The sequence below is a fragment of the Aquarana catesbeiana genome, linkage group LG08, assembly GCF_042186555.1.
Source record: "Aquarana catesbeiana isolate 2022-GZ linkage group LG08, ASM4218655v1, whole genome shotgun sequence".
In the NCBI taxonomy this organism is placed as follows: Eukaryota; Metazoa; Chordata; class Amphibia; order Anura; family Ranidae; genus Aquarana; species Aquarana catesbeiana.
Genome location: NC_133331.1, coordinates 291,147,042 through 291,158,663, shown reverse-complemented (window position 1 = coordinate 291,158,663; position 11,622 = coordinate 291,147,042). Strand labels below are relative to the sequence as shown.

At 50.2% G+C, this 11,622-nt stretch overlaps 2 protein-coding genes across 2 annotated transcripts in view; both read left to right on the top strand.

The window, feature by feature from the left end:
• Positions 1 to 11,622, top strand: part of LOC141104997 (uncharacterized) — a 155,514-nt gene that overhangs the window by 96,823 nt on the left and 47,069 nt on the right. The window lies entirely within an intron of this gene.
• The window catches only part of LOC141104777 (uncharacterized), a 122,017-nt gene that overhangs the window by 99,046 nt on the left and 11,349 nt on the right, over positions 1 to 11,622 (top strand). The window lies entirely within an intron of this gene.

The window sequence follows — 11,622 nt, the reverse complement described above, 5'->3', positions numbered from 1 at the left end:
GTGTTAGTAGGATAAAATAAGTCCCATTGTTGGCTCTTAGTGAGAACAAGCTAAGCCCCATTATTAGTGTTAGTGGGATAAAATAAGTCCCATTGTTGGTGTCAGTGGGATAAAATAAGTCCCATTGTTGGTGTCAGTGGGATAAAATAAGTCCCATTGTTGGTGTCAGTGAGGTAAAATTCTGTACCTTCAATTCTGGGTGTCAGTAGGATAAAAGATGTCCCAGTAGGAGTCAAATTATCCCCATTGTTGGTGTCAGTGAGATAAAATAAGTTCCATTGTTGGTGCCAGTAGGAGTAAAATAAGTTCTATAGTTGGTGTCAATGGAATAAAATAAGCCCCATTGTTGGTGTTGGTAAGATAAAATACCTTCCGTCCTGAGTGTCAATGGGATAAAAGAAGTCCCATCATTGGTGTCAGTAGGAGTCAAATGAATCCCATTGATGGAGTCAGTGGAATAAAAATAAGTCCCAGTGTTGGTATCAGTGAGATAAAATAAGTTCCATGGTGTCAGTAGGAGTAAAATAAGTTCTATAGTTATGGTAAATTATTGTTGCACCTATAAAGTCCCATATCTCTTCCCTCTCCCTACTCTATAAGTTCTATAGTTGGTGTCAGTGGAATAAAATAAGTCCCTTTGTTGGTGTCAGTAAGTCTAACCTCAGTCCAGCATTGGTGGTCAGTGTTGGTACCTACCTGATCAGTGATCACACACTCCTGCTCTGTTGCCTCTCTGCTGGTGTCTGAGTTCTTCTATCCCTGTCAAAAAGGAGATCTCTTCACCCAACAGTCTGGTTTAACTGCAACGCCTGGTGATAGAACCCAGAGACTGTTCCCGCAGTCAGCACCTCACTGCCACTCTACACGTTGTCCTGGAACCTGAAGGATGAAGACATGTTGGGTCAGTAGACAAAATCCCGGGACTGTCCTGCAGCATCTGGAACACTTGACAACAATAACAAGGCCATGTTCACACTACGAGAGGTTTCCCTTGAGCTCCACAAGATGGTGATCTCACGCCTACCTAGATAGGAAGTCTCTATGGAAGATGGGAAGTGATGTCAGGAACAGATAGGAGGTGAGAGGTAAGTCGGGAGGAAGTAGAGAGGAGACATTGCTGGAAGGGTTCCCATCCTGCAGATTCACCTAGTCAATTCTGAGGATGGGATCTAGCTTGTTCAACGTGAACTGGCTAGATCCCATCCCACAGAATAACCTTTTTGCTCCCTAGTGGTCAGGTCATATAGAGGGATGGAAACTAGACAGTTCACTATGAAGGAGCTAGTTCCCATCCCGCTAAATTACTTTTTTTCATTATTACCAAACAGGTCATATAAAGGGAAGGGAACTGGTTGCGACTAGTTCCCATCCCACAGGTGGCCCTTGTCCTTTCCGAGGATGGGATCTAGCTTGCTCAGTGTGAGCCGGCTAGTTCCCATCCTGAGATGGCCTTTTTTTGCCCCCTAATACTCAGGTCCTTTATAGGGATTGTAACCTTCACAGTTCACTATATGAACTGTCATATAAAGGGATGGGAACTAGACCGTTCACTTTGAAGGAGCTAGTTCCCATCCCGCTAAAGGACCTTTTTTTCATTTTTACCATACAGGTCATATAAAGGGATGGGAAACTGGTTGCGACTAGTTCTCATTCGGCAGATGGCCCTTGTTCTTTCTGAGGATGGGATCTAGCTTGCTCAGTGTAAACCGACTAGTTCCCATCCCTCAGATGGCCTTTCTTTGCCCCCTATTGCTCAGGTCCTTTATAGGGATGTGACCTAGACAGTTCACTATGAAGGAGCTAGTTCCCATCCCGCTAAAGGACCTTTCTTCATTATTACCATACAGGTCATATAAAGGGTTGGGAACTGGTTGCGACTAGACTAGTTTCCATCAGGCAGATGGCTTTTGTCCTTTCTGAGGATGGGATCTAGCTTGCTCAGTGTGAGCCGGCTAGTTCCCACCCCTCAGATGGCCTTTTTTTTGCCCCCTAGTGCTCAGGCCCTTTATACGGATGTGAACTAGACAGTTCACTATGAAGGAGCTAGTTCCCATCCCGCTAAAGGACCTTTTTTCATTATTACCATACAGGTCATATAAAGGGATGGGAACCGGTTGCTACTAGTTCCCATCCGGCAGATGGCCCTTGTCCTTTTTGAAGATGGGATCTAGCTTGCTCAGTGTGAGCCGACTAGTTCCCATCCCTCAGATGGACTTTTTTTGCCCCCTAGTCCTCAGGTCCTTTATAGGGGTGGGAACTAGACAGTTCACAATGAAACAGCTAGATCCCATCCCGCTAAAGTACCTTTCTTCATTGTTTCAATACAGGTTCTTTATGAGGATGTTAACTAGACAGTTCACAATGAAACAGCTAGATCCCATCCTGCTGAAGGACCTTTCTGGGGGATCCTCAAGAACACTGTGCATGGTGTTGAGGCGAGTACGTGTTTGGGATGTGCGCTAGATTCACGCAAAGAAAACATTCCTGGCAGTGGGTTTGCTAAATATTATGTGCAATAACGGATTGCCTTGCCGGTACAATTTGAAATGTAAAAAGTGAAGGGTGTAACTGTGACAAAATGTAGAGACAGCTCGATTTTATCGAAATAACGTTTATTTGAGAACATACATAGGATCATTTTATTGCATTGTAGTGATTTATAAAGTTTTCCACTTTTCACTGATCTCATTCTTCTTTCTTTTTGTCTTTAACTTCTTAACCTGGGAAATTTATATTTGAAAACAGGATCTTCCCTGTGCCTTTGGGGGAAATATATCACACAATAAGAAGTCGTTTCCTTGACAATAGGTTCAATCTGTGCACATTTCACACAGAGGAATGTTTGATGTCACTTATTCACTCTATAAGGCCTCTTGCAGACGGGGCGTTAGAAAAAGTGAGCTGCAAAGCCACTACCAACGCCAGGAAAAGGCGGCTGTAAAGATGTTGCTTTTAGTAGCTTTTTGCATTGGCATTAATTCCCGTTTACCCACGCTAGCTTTAAACAGCGTTTCTCTGCCTCTATTCAAAATCAGTGGTTCCCTATGAGTGCCCATTGATTTGAATAGAAGTCGCACCACAAGTCGGAGCATGATGCTCCGACTTGTGGTACGGCTTTTGCGCTAAGGATCTTGAAGGGGAACCCTCGCCAATATAAAAAAAAAAACTAGCATGGGGTCCCGCCCAAAATCCATACTAGACCCCTATCTGAGGATGCAGCCCAGCAGGTCAAGAAAGGGGGGGGGGAGAACGGACGAGGATAAGCAACCATACCAGGCCACACACTTTCAACATGGGGGATGGCTGCTTTGGAGCAAAGCACCTTGTCCCCGTGTTGATGGGGACAAGGGCCTTATCCCGACAACCCTGGGCAGTGGTTGTGGGGGTCTGCAGGCGGGGGGCTTATCGTAAATCTGGAAGATCCCAGCCCCCCACCCTAGGTGAATGAGTATGGGGTACATTGTACCCCTACCCATTCACCCAAAAAAGTGTCAAAAATTAAAACAGTACACAAGTTTTTGACAAAGTAATTTATTAAAGCAGCTCCAGCGTCTCTTCTTCTTCCGATTTCCCCTCCCTCCGTCGATGTCTTCTCCCCCTGCCGCTTCTCCTCTCTCCGCTGTCTTATCCATCTGCGCTTCTCCTCTCTCCGCTGTCCTCTCCCTCTGCCGCTTCTCCTCTCCTGCTGTCCTCTCACTCTTCTCCACTGTCCTCTCCCCCTGCCGCTTCTCCTTTCTCCGCTGTCTTCTCCCTCTGCCGCTTCTCCTCTCTCCGCTGTCCTCTCCCTCTGCCGCTTCTCCTCTCTCTGCTGTCCTCTCCCTCTGCTGCTTCTCCTCTCTCGGCTGTCCTCTCCCTCTGCTGCTTCTCCTCTCTCCGCTGTCCTCTCCCTCAGCCGCTTCTCCTTCTGCCACTTTTCCTCTCCCTCTACCGCTTCTCCTCACTCCGCTGTCCTCTCCCTCTGCCGCTTCTCCTCTCTCCTCTCCCTCTGCCGCTTCTCCTCTCTCAGCTGTCCTCTCCCTCTGCCGCTTCTCCTCTCTCAGCTGTCCTCTCCCTCTGCCGCTTCTCCTCTCTCCGCTGTCCTCTCCCTCTGCCGCTTCTCCTCTCTCCGCTGTCCTCTCCCTCTGCCACTTCTCCTCTCTCTGCAGTCCTCTCCCTCTGCCGCTTCTCCTCTCCCGCTGTCCTCTCACTCTTCTCCGCTGTCCTCTCCCCCTGCCGCTTCTCCTCTCTCCGCTGTCCTCTCCCTCTGCCGCTTCTCCTCTCTCCGCTGTCCTCTCCCTCTGCTGCTTCTCCTCTCTCCGCTGTCCTCTCCCTCTGCTGCTTCTCCTCTCTCCGCTGTCCTCTCCCTCAGCCGCTTCTCCTTCTGCCACTTTTCCTCTCCCTCTACCGCTTCTCCTCACTCCGCTGTCCTCTCCCTCTGCCGCTTCTCCTCTCTCCTCTCCCTCTGCCGCTTCTCCTCTCTCAGCTGTCCTCTCCCTCTGCCGCTTCTCCTCTCTCCGCTGTCCTCTCCCTCTGCCGCTTCTCCTCTCTCCGCTGTCCTCTCCCTCTGCCGCTTCTCCTTCTGCCACTTTTCCTCTCCCTCTACCGCTTCTCCTCACTCCGCTTGTCTTATCCCTCTGCCGCTTCTCCTCTCTCCGCTGTCTTCTCCTCTCTCTCTGCCATCTTCTCCCTCTGCTGCTTCTCCTCTCTCCGCCGTCTTCTCCCTCTGCCGCTTTTCCTCTCTCCGCCATCTTCTCCCTCTGCCACTTCTCCTCTCTCAGCTGTCTTCTCCCTCTGCTGCTTCTCCTCTCTCTGCCCTCTTCTCCCTCTGCCGCTTCTCCTCTCTCCACCGTCTTCTCCCTCTGCTGCTTTTCCTCTCTCTGCCATCTTCTCCCTCTGCCGCTTCTCCTCTCTCAGCTGTCTTCTCCCTCTGCCGCTTCTCCTCTCTCCGCCGTCTTCTCCCTCTGCTGCTTCTCCTCTCTCCACTGTCCTTTCCCTCTGCCGCTTCTCCTCTCTCCGCCGTCTTCTCCCTCTGCCGCTTCTCCTCTCTCCGCCGTCTTCTCCCTCTGCCGCTTCTCCTCTCTCCGCCATCTTCTCCCTCTGCCGCTTCTCCTCTCTCCGCTGTCTTCTCCCTCTGCCGCTTCTCCTCTCTCCGCTGTCTTCTCCCTCTGCCGCTTCTCCTCTCTCCGCCGTCTTCTCCCTCTGCCGCTTCTCCTCTCTCCGCCATCTTCTCCCTCTGCCGCTTCTCCTCTCTCCGCCGTCTTCTTCCTCTGCCGCTTCTCCTCTCTCCGCTGTCCTCTCCCTCTGCCGCTTCTCCTCTCTCCGCCATCTTCTCCCTCTGCCGCTTCTCCTCTCTCCGCCGTCTTCTTCCTCTGCCGCTTCTCCTCTCTCTGCTGCTTCTCCCTCTGCCGCTTCTCCTTTCTCTGCCGTCTTCTTCCTCTGCCGCTTCTCCTCTCTCTGCTGCTTCTCCTCTCTTCACTGTCTTCTCCCTCTGTTCCTCCTCTGATCTATTACCTATATAGCCATGCAGCGTGGCCACCCGGTGATGTCACCTGGAGGCCCCGTCCCCTAGTGACGTCACCGCCCGGGCCAAGAACAGAGGGAGAAGACAGCGGAGAGAAGTCCCCCCTCCTTTCCTGACCTGCCGGGCTGCATGCTCCAATAGGGGACTGGTATGGATTTTGGGGGGGACCCCATGCCAGTTGTTTTTTTTTCATTTTGGGAAGAGTTCCCCTTCAAGATCCTTAGCGCAAAAGCCGCACCGCAAGTCGGATCGTCATGATCCAACCTGTGGTGCGACTTCTATTCAAATCAATGTGCTCTAATAGGGAACCATTTATTTTGACATGTAAAAAAAAAAAAAACGCTTTGACGAGGCTCATCGCGGCAGTATCCAGTGTTAAGCCACATCAGACGTTTTTACAGCTGTAACGATGGTCCTCAGAACGCACTAGTCCTGTTTTTTTTTTTTTTTTTGCAGCTTAAAAACGCCTATGCCACTTACAGCTCCTAAAAGCCTGTATGTGTATGAGGCCATAGATCAACATGGAGAGGAGTTTTTAACCTCTTGACAACTGGGCACTTAAACCCCCTTCCTAACCAGACCAATTTTCAGCTTTTGGTGCTCTCACATTTTGAATGACAATTACTCAGTCATGCAACACTGTATCTATATGAAATTTTTGTCCTTTTTTTCACACAAATGGAGCTTTCTTTTGGTGGTATTTAATCACCGCTGGGTTCTTTATTTTTTGCGCCGTAAAAGAAAAAAGACCGAAAAATCTGTAAAAAAATACATTTTTCTTCATTTCTGTTATAATATTTTGCAAATTAGTGATTTTTCTTCATATATTTTGGCCAAAATTTATACCGCTACATATCTTTGGTAAAAATAACCCAAATCGGTGGATATTATTTGGTCTTTTTGAAAGTTATAGAGTCCAAAAGCTGTGGTGCGAATATCTGAAAATTGATCACATCTGAAGTACTGATGGCCTATCTCATTTCTTGAGACCCTAACATGCCAGAAAAGTACAAATACCCCCCAAATGACCCCTTTTTGGAAAGAAGACATTCCAAGGTATTTAGAAAGATGCATGGTGAGCTTTTTGAAGTTGTCATTTTTTCCCACAATTCTTTGCAAAATCAAGGTTTTTTTTTTTTACTTTTTCTTTTTTCCACAAAATTGTCATATTAGCAGGTTATTTCTCACACACCGCATATGCATACCACAAATTACACCCCAAAACACATTCTGCAATTACTCCCGAGTACGGCGATACCACATGTGTGAGACTTTTACACAGCGTGGCCACATACAGAGGCCCAACATGCAGGGAGCACCTTCAGGTGTTCTGAAGCACCCAGGCAAATTCTGACATTTCTCTCCTACATGTAAAAATCATCATTTATTTGCTAGAAAATTACATAGAACCCCAAAACATTATATATATGTTTTTTTTTTTTAGCAAAGACCCTAGAGAATACAATGGCGGTCATTGCAACTTTTTATCTCGTACGGTATTTGCGCAGCAATTTTTTTAACGCTTTTTTTGGAAAAAAAAACTGTTTTGTGCTTTACAAAAACCAAAACAGTAAAGTTAGCCCAATGTTTTTGCATAATGTGAAAGATAAGGTTATGCCGAGTAAATAGATACCCAACATGTCACCTTTCAAAATTGCACGCGCTTGTGGAATGGCGCCAAACTTTGCTACTCAAAAATCCCCATAGGCGACGCTTTAAAATTTTTTACTGGTTACATGTTTTGAGTTACAGAGGAGGTCTAGGGCCAAAATTATTGCTCTCGCTCTACCGATCGCAGCGATACCTCACATGTGTGGTTTGAACACCATTTTCATATGTGGGCGGGACTTACGTATGCGTTCGCTTCTGCATGCGAGCACACAAGGACAGGGGCGCTTTAAAATTTTTTTTTTTTTATTGTTCATTTTACTTTATTTATTTTAGTTTGATGCTTTTTTCCAAAAAAAAAAAAAAATTTGACCACTTTTATTCCTATTACAAGGAATGTAAACATCCCTTGTAATAGGAATATGGCATGACAGGTCCTCTTTACAGTGACATATGGGGTCAATAAGACCTCACATCTCACCTCTAGGCTGGGAAGTCTGAAATAAAAAAAAAAAAAAAAAAAACGATCCTGGCTTCGATCGTAGCGGTGAGTCGGTAGAAGCGCAGGAGGGGGGGTCATCCCCTCTCGCCTCCCGTAAGAACGATCAAGCAGTGGAACAGCCGCTATGATCATTCTTATGGTGTAGGGAATCGCCGGCTGAAAAAGCTGATATCTGAATGATGCCTGTAGCTGCAACCATCATTCAGATATCCCCACACAAATTCAAGGACGTTGTATGACGGCCGGCGGGAGGGAAGTGGTTAAAACGCATTTTTTTTTTAACACAAAGTTGTCCATTTATACAATATTTCTACCACATAACATGTACATACCAAAAATGACACCCCAAAATAGATTCTTCTACTCCTCCTGAGTACGGCGATACCACATGTGTGAGACTTCCACAGCCTGGCCACATACAGAGGCCGAGTACAGCCGAGCATGGCTCAGCATGGCAGGGTATGGCTGGGTATTGCGGGGTATTGCAGAGTATTGCGGAGTATGGCGGGGTATGGCGGGGTATTGCGGAGTATGGCGGGGTATTGCGGAGTATGGCGGGGTATTGCGGAGTATGGCGGGGTATGGCGGGGTATTGCGGAGTATGGCGGGGTATTGCGGAGTATGGCAGAGTATTGCGGAGTATGGCGGGGTATGGCGGGGTATTGCGGGGTATGGCGGAGTATGGCGGGGTATGTCAGAGTATGGCGGAGTATGGCGGGGTATGTCGGAGTATGGCGGAGTATGGCGGGGTATGGCGGAGTATGGCGGGGTATGGCGGAGTATGGCGGGGTATGGCGGAGTATGGCGGGGTATGGCGGGGTATGTCGGAGTATGGCGGGGTATGTCGGAGTATGGCGGGGTATGGCGGAGTATGGCGGGGTATGGCGGAGTATGGCGGTGTATGGCGGAGTATGGCGGGGTATGTCGGAGTATGGCGGGGTATGTCGGAGTATGGCGGAGTATGGCGGGGTATGGCGGAGTATGGCGGAGTATGGCGGGGTATGGCGGAGTATGGCGGGGTATGGCGGAGTATGGCGGAGTATGGCGGGGTATGGCGGAGTATGGCGGGGTATGGCGGAGTATGGCGGTGTATGGCGGAGTATGGCGGGGTATGTCGGAGTATGGCGGGGTATGTCGGAGTATGGCGGGGTATGTCGGAGTATGGCGGGGTATGTCGGAGTATGGCCGGGTATGGCGGAGTATGGCGGGGTATGGCGGAGTATGGCGGGGTATGTCGGAGTATGGCGGGGTATGTCGGAGTATGGCGGGGTATGTCGGAGTATGTCGGGGTATGTCGGGGTATGGCGGAGTATGGCGGGGTATGTCGGAGTATGGCGGAGTATGGCGGAGTATTGCAGGGTAATGCGGGGTATTGCAGAGTAATGTGAGGTATTGCAGGGTAATGTGGGGTATTCCAGGGTAGTGTGGGGCTTTGCAGAGTATTGCACAGCATTGCAGAGTAGTGAGGGATGGCTGAGCATGGATGGATGGATGTCTCTGTGCAGAGCTGTGGGCACTACACATCCAGCCCACAGCGCTGCAGACATCCATCCCTCCCCCTCTCAGCTCACAGTGTAGCGATCGATACAGAGAGGGGAGGAGAGGAACCGGCGTCATCAAATGACGCAGGTCTGTTTACATGTGATCGCTCCGTCATTTGACGGCGCGATCACATGGTAAACGGCCGCGATCAGCGGCCATTTACCGGGATCCGTGATGTGCCGGGTCCTCTGGACCCGGCGGTCACGGATGTGTTCGGGTGCGCGCCCCAGGGGGCGCGCGAGAGGGGAATTCTGGGAGGACGCCCTGAAGCCGTCATTCGGCTATGGGCCGGTTGGTAAGTGGTTAAGCTGCAAAAAAAAAAGTGTGACGCTGGTAAAAGCAGCTGTAGAAACGCCCTGTGTGCATGAGGCCTCAATGTTTAGCGTGCACAGTGTACATTCACCATGAGAAAGATCCCACTTAACCACTTGTCGCCCGCCCACCTTCTGGGGTGACAGCATATGACGGCAATGAGTGCCCACCAGTGCCAGCAATGAGTGCCCATTAGTGATGCCAGTCAGTGCTAGCTATCAGTGTCACCTATCCGTGCTCAGCAGTGCCCATAAGTGCGGCATATTCATGCCTCCTCATCAGTGCCACCTAACCAGTGCCCATAACTGCTGCCTATCAGTGCCGCCTCATCAGCACCCATCAGTGAAGGTGAAAAATTACTGACAGAAACTAAGAAAAGCTTTTTTTTTTCAACGTTTTTGGTCTTTATTTTTTATAGAAAAAAAAAACAGAAGAGATTAAATACCACCAAAAGAAATCTCTAAAGAAAATGATAAAAATATCACATGGTTACAGTGTAGCAGGACTGCGCAATTGTCGTTCAAAGTGTGAGAGCGCTGAAAGCTGAAAATTGGTCTGGGCAGGAAGGGGGTGAAAGTGCCCCCCCCCAGTATTGAAGAGGTTAAGGATCAAAACATTGATCTGGGCATATAAATATCAAAAAATAAAATGTTGAAAGTCTCCCGCACAATAATTGGTTAGATAATTATAATTCTACCTTTCTGAAGAATGAAGTGAATGACACACACAGTGGGTGTGAGATATCCAGCATAAGTGAGAGACAGTGCGAGTGACAGTGTATATGAGACATACTGTGTTTAAGAGAGAGAGAGGGGGGGGGGAGAGAGAGAGAGAGAGAGGAGGGGGAGAGAGAGAGAAGGGGGAAAGAGGGAGGGGAAGATAGAGGGGAGAGAGAGAGAGAAAGGAGAGGGGGGAGAGTGAGAGAGAGAAAGGAGAGGGAGAGAGAGAGGAGGAGTGAGAGCGGAGGGGAGAGAGAGAGGAGGAGGAGAGAGAGAGAGAGAGAGAGAGAGAGAGAGAGGAGGGGGATGAGAGAGAGGAGGGGGATGAGAGAGAGGAGGAGAGAACGAGAGAAAGAGGAGGGGGATGAGAGAGAGGAGGGGGGTGAGAGAGAGGAGGGGGATGAGAGAGAGAGGGGAAGAGAGAGCGGAGAGGGGGAGAGAGAGATGAGAGGAGGAAAGAGAGAGAGGAGGGGGAGAGAGAGAGGAGGGGGAGAGAGAGAGGAGGGGGAACGAAGGAGTGGAAGATAGAGGGGAGAGAGGAGGGGGAGAAAGGGAGGGGAAGAGAGAGGAGAGGGGGGAGAGAGCGGAGGGAAGAGAGAGGAGTAGAGAGAGAGAGGAGGGGAGAGAGAGGAGAGAACAAGAGAAAAAGGAGGGGGGAATGAGGAGGGGGAGAGAGAGATGAGAGGAAGAGAGAGAGAGGAGGGGGGGGAGAGAGAGGAGGGGGAGAGAGAGAGAGAGGAGGGGGGGGGAGAGGAGGAGAGAAAGAGGAGGGGGAGAGAGAGAGAGGAGGGGGAGAGAGAGAGGGGGAGAGAGAGGAGGGGGAGAGAGAGAGATGGGGAGGGAGAGAGATGGGGAGGGAGAGAGAGAGAGAGGAGGGAGGAGAGAGATGGGGAAGAGGAGAGAGAGGGGAGGGAGAGAGAGAGAGAGGAGGGGGGAGAGAGAGAGGAGGGAGAGAGATGGGGAGGGGGAGAGAGAGATGGGGAAGAGGAGAGAGGGGAGAGAGAGAGGAGGAGAGAACGAGAGAAAGAGGAGGGGGAGAGAGAGGGGGGGGAGAGAGAGAGGAGGGGGAGAGAGAGAGGAGGGGGAGGGAGAGAGAGGAGGGGAGGGGGAGAGAGAGAGGAGGGGGAGAGAGAGAGGAGGGGGAGAGAGGAGGGGGAGAGAGAGAGGAGGGGGAGGGAGAGAGAGAGAGAGGAGGGGGAGAGAGGAGGGGAGAGAGAGAAGGGGAGGAGAGAGGGGGAGAGAGAGAGAGGAGGGGGGAGAGAGAGATGGGGAAGAGGAGAGAGGGGAGAGAGAGGAGGGGAGAGAGAGAGAGGAGGAGAGAACGAGAGAAAGAGGAGGGGGAGAGAGAGAGGGGGGAGAGAGAGAGGAGGGGGAGAGAGAGAGGAGGGGGAGGGAGAGAGAGAGAGAGGAGGGGAGGGGGAGAGAGAGAGGAGGGGGAG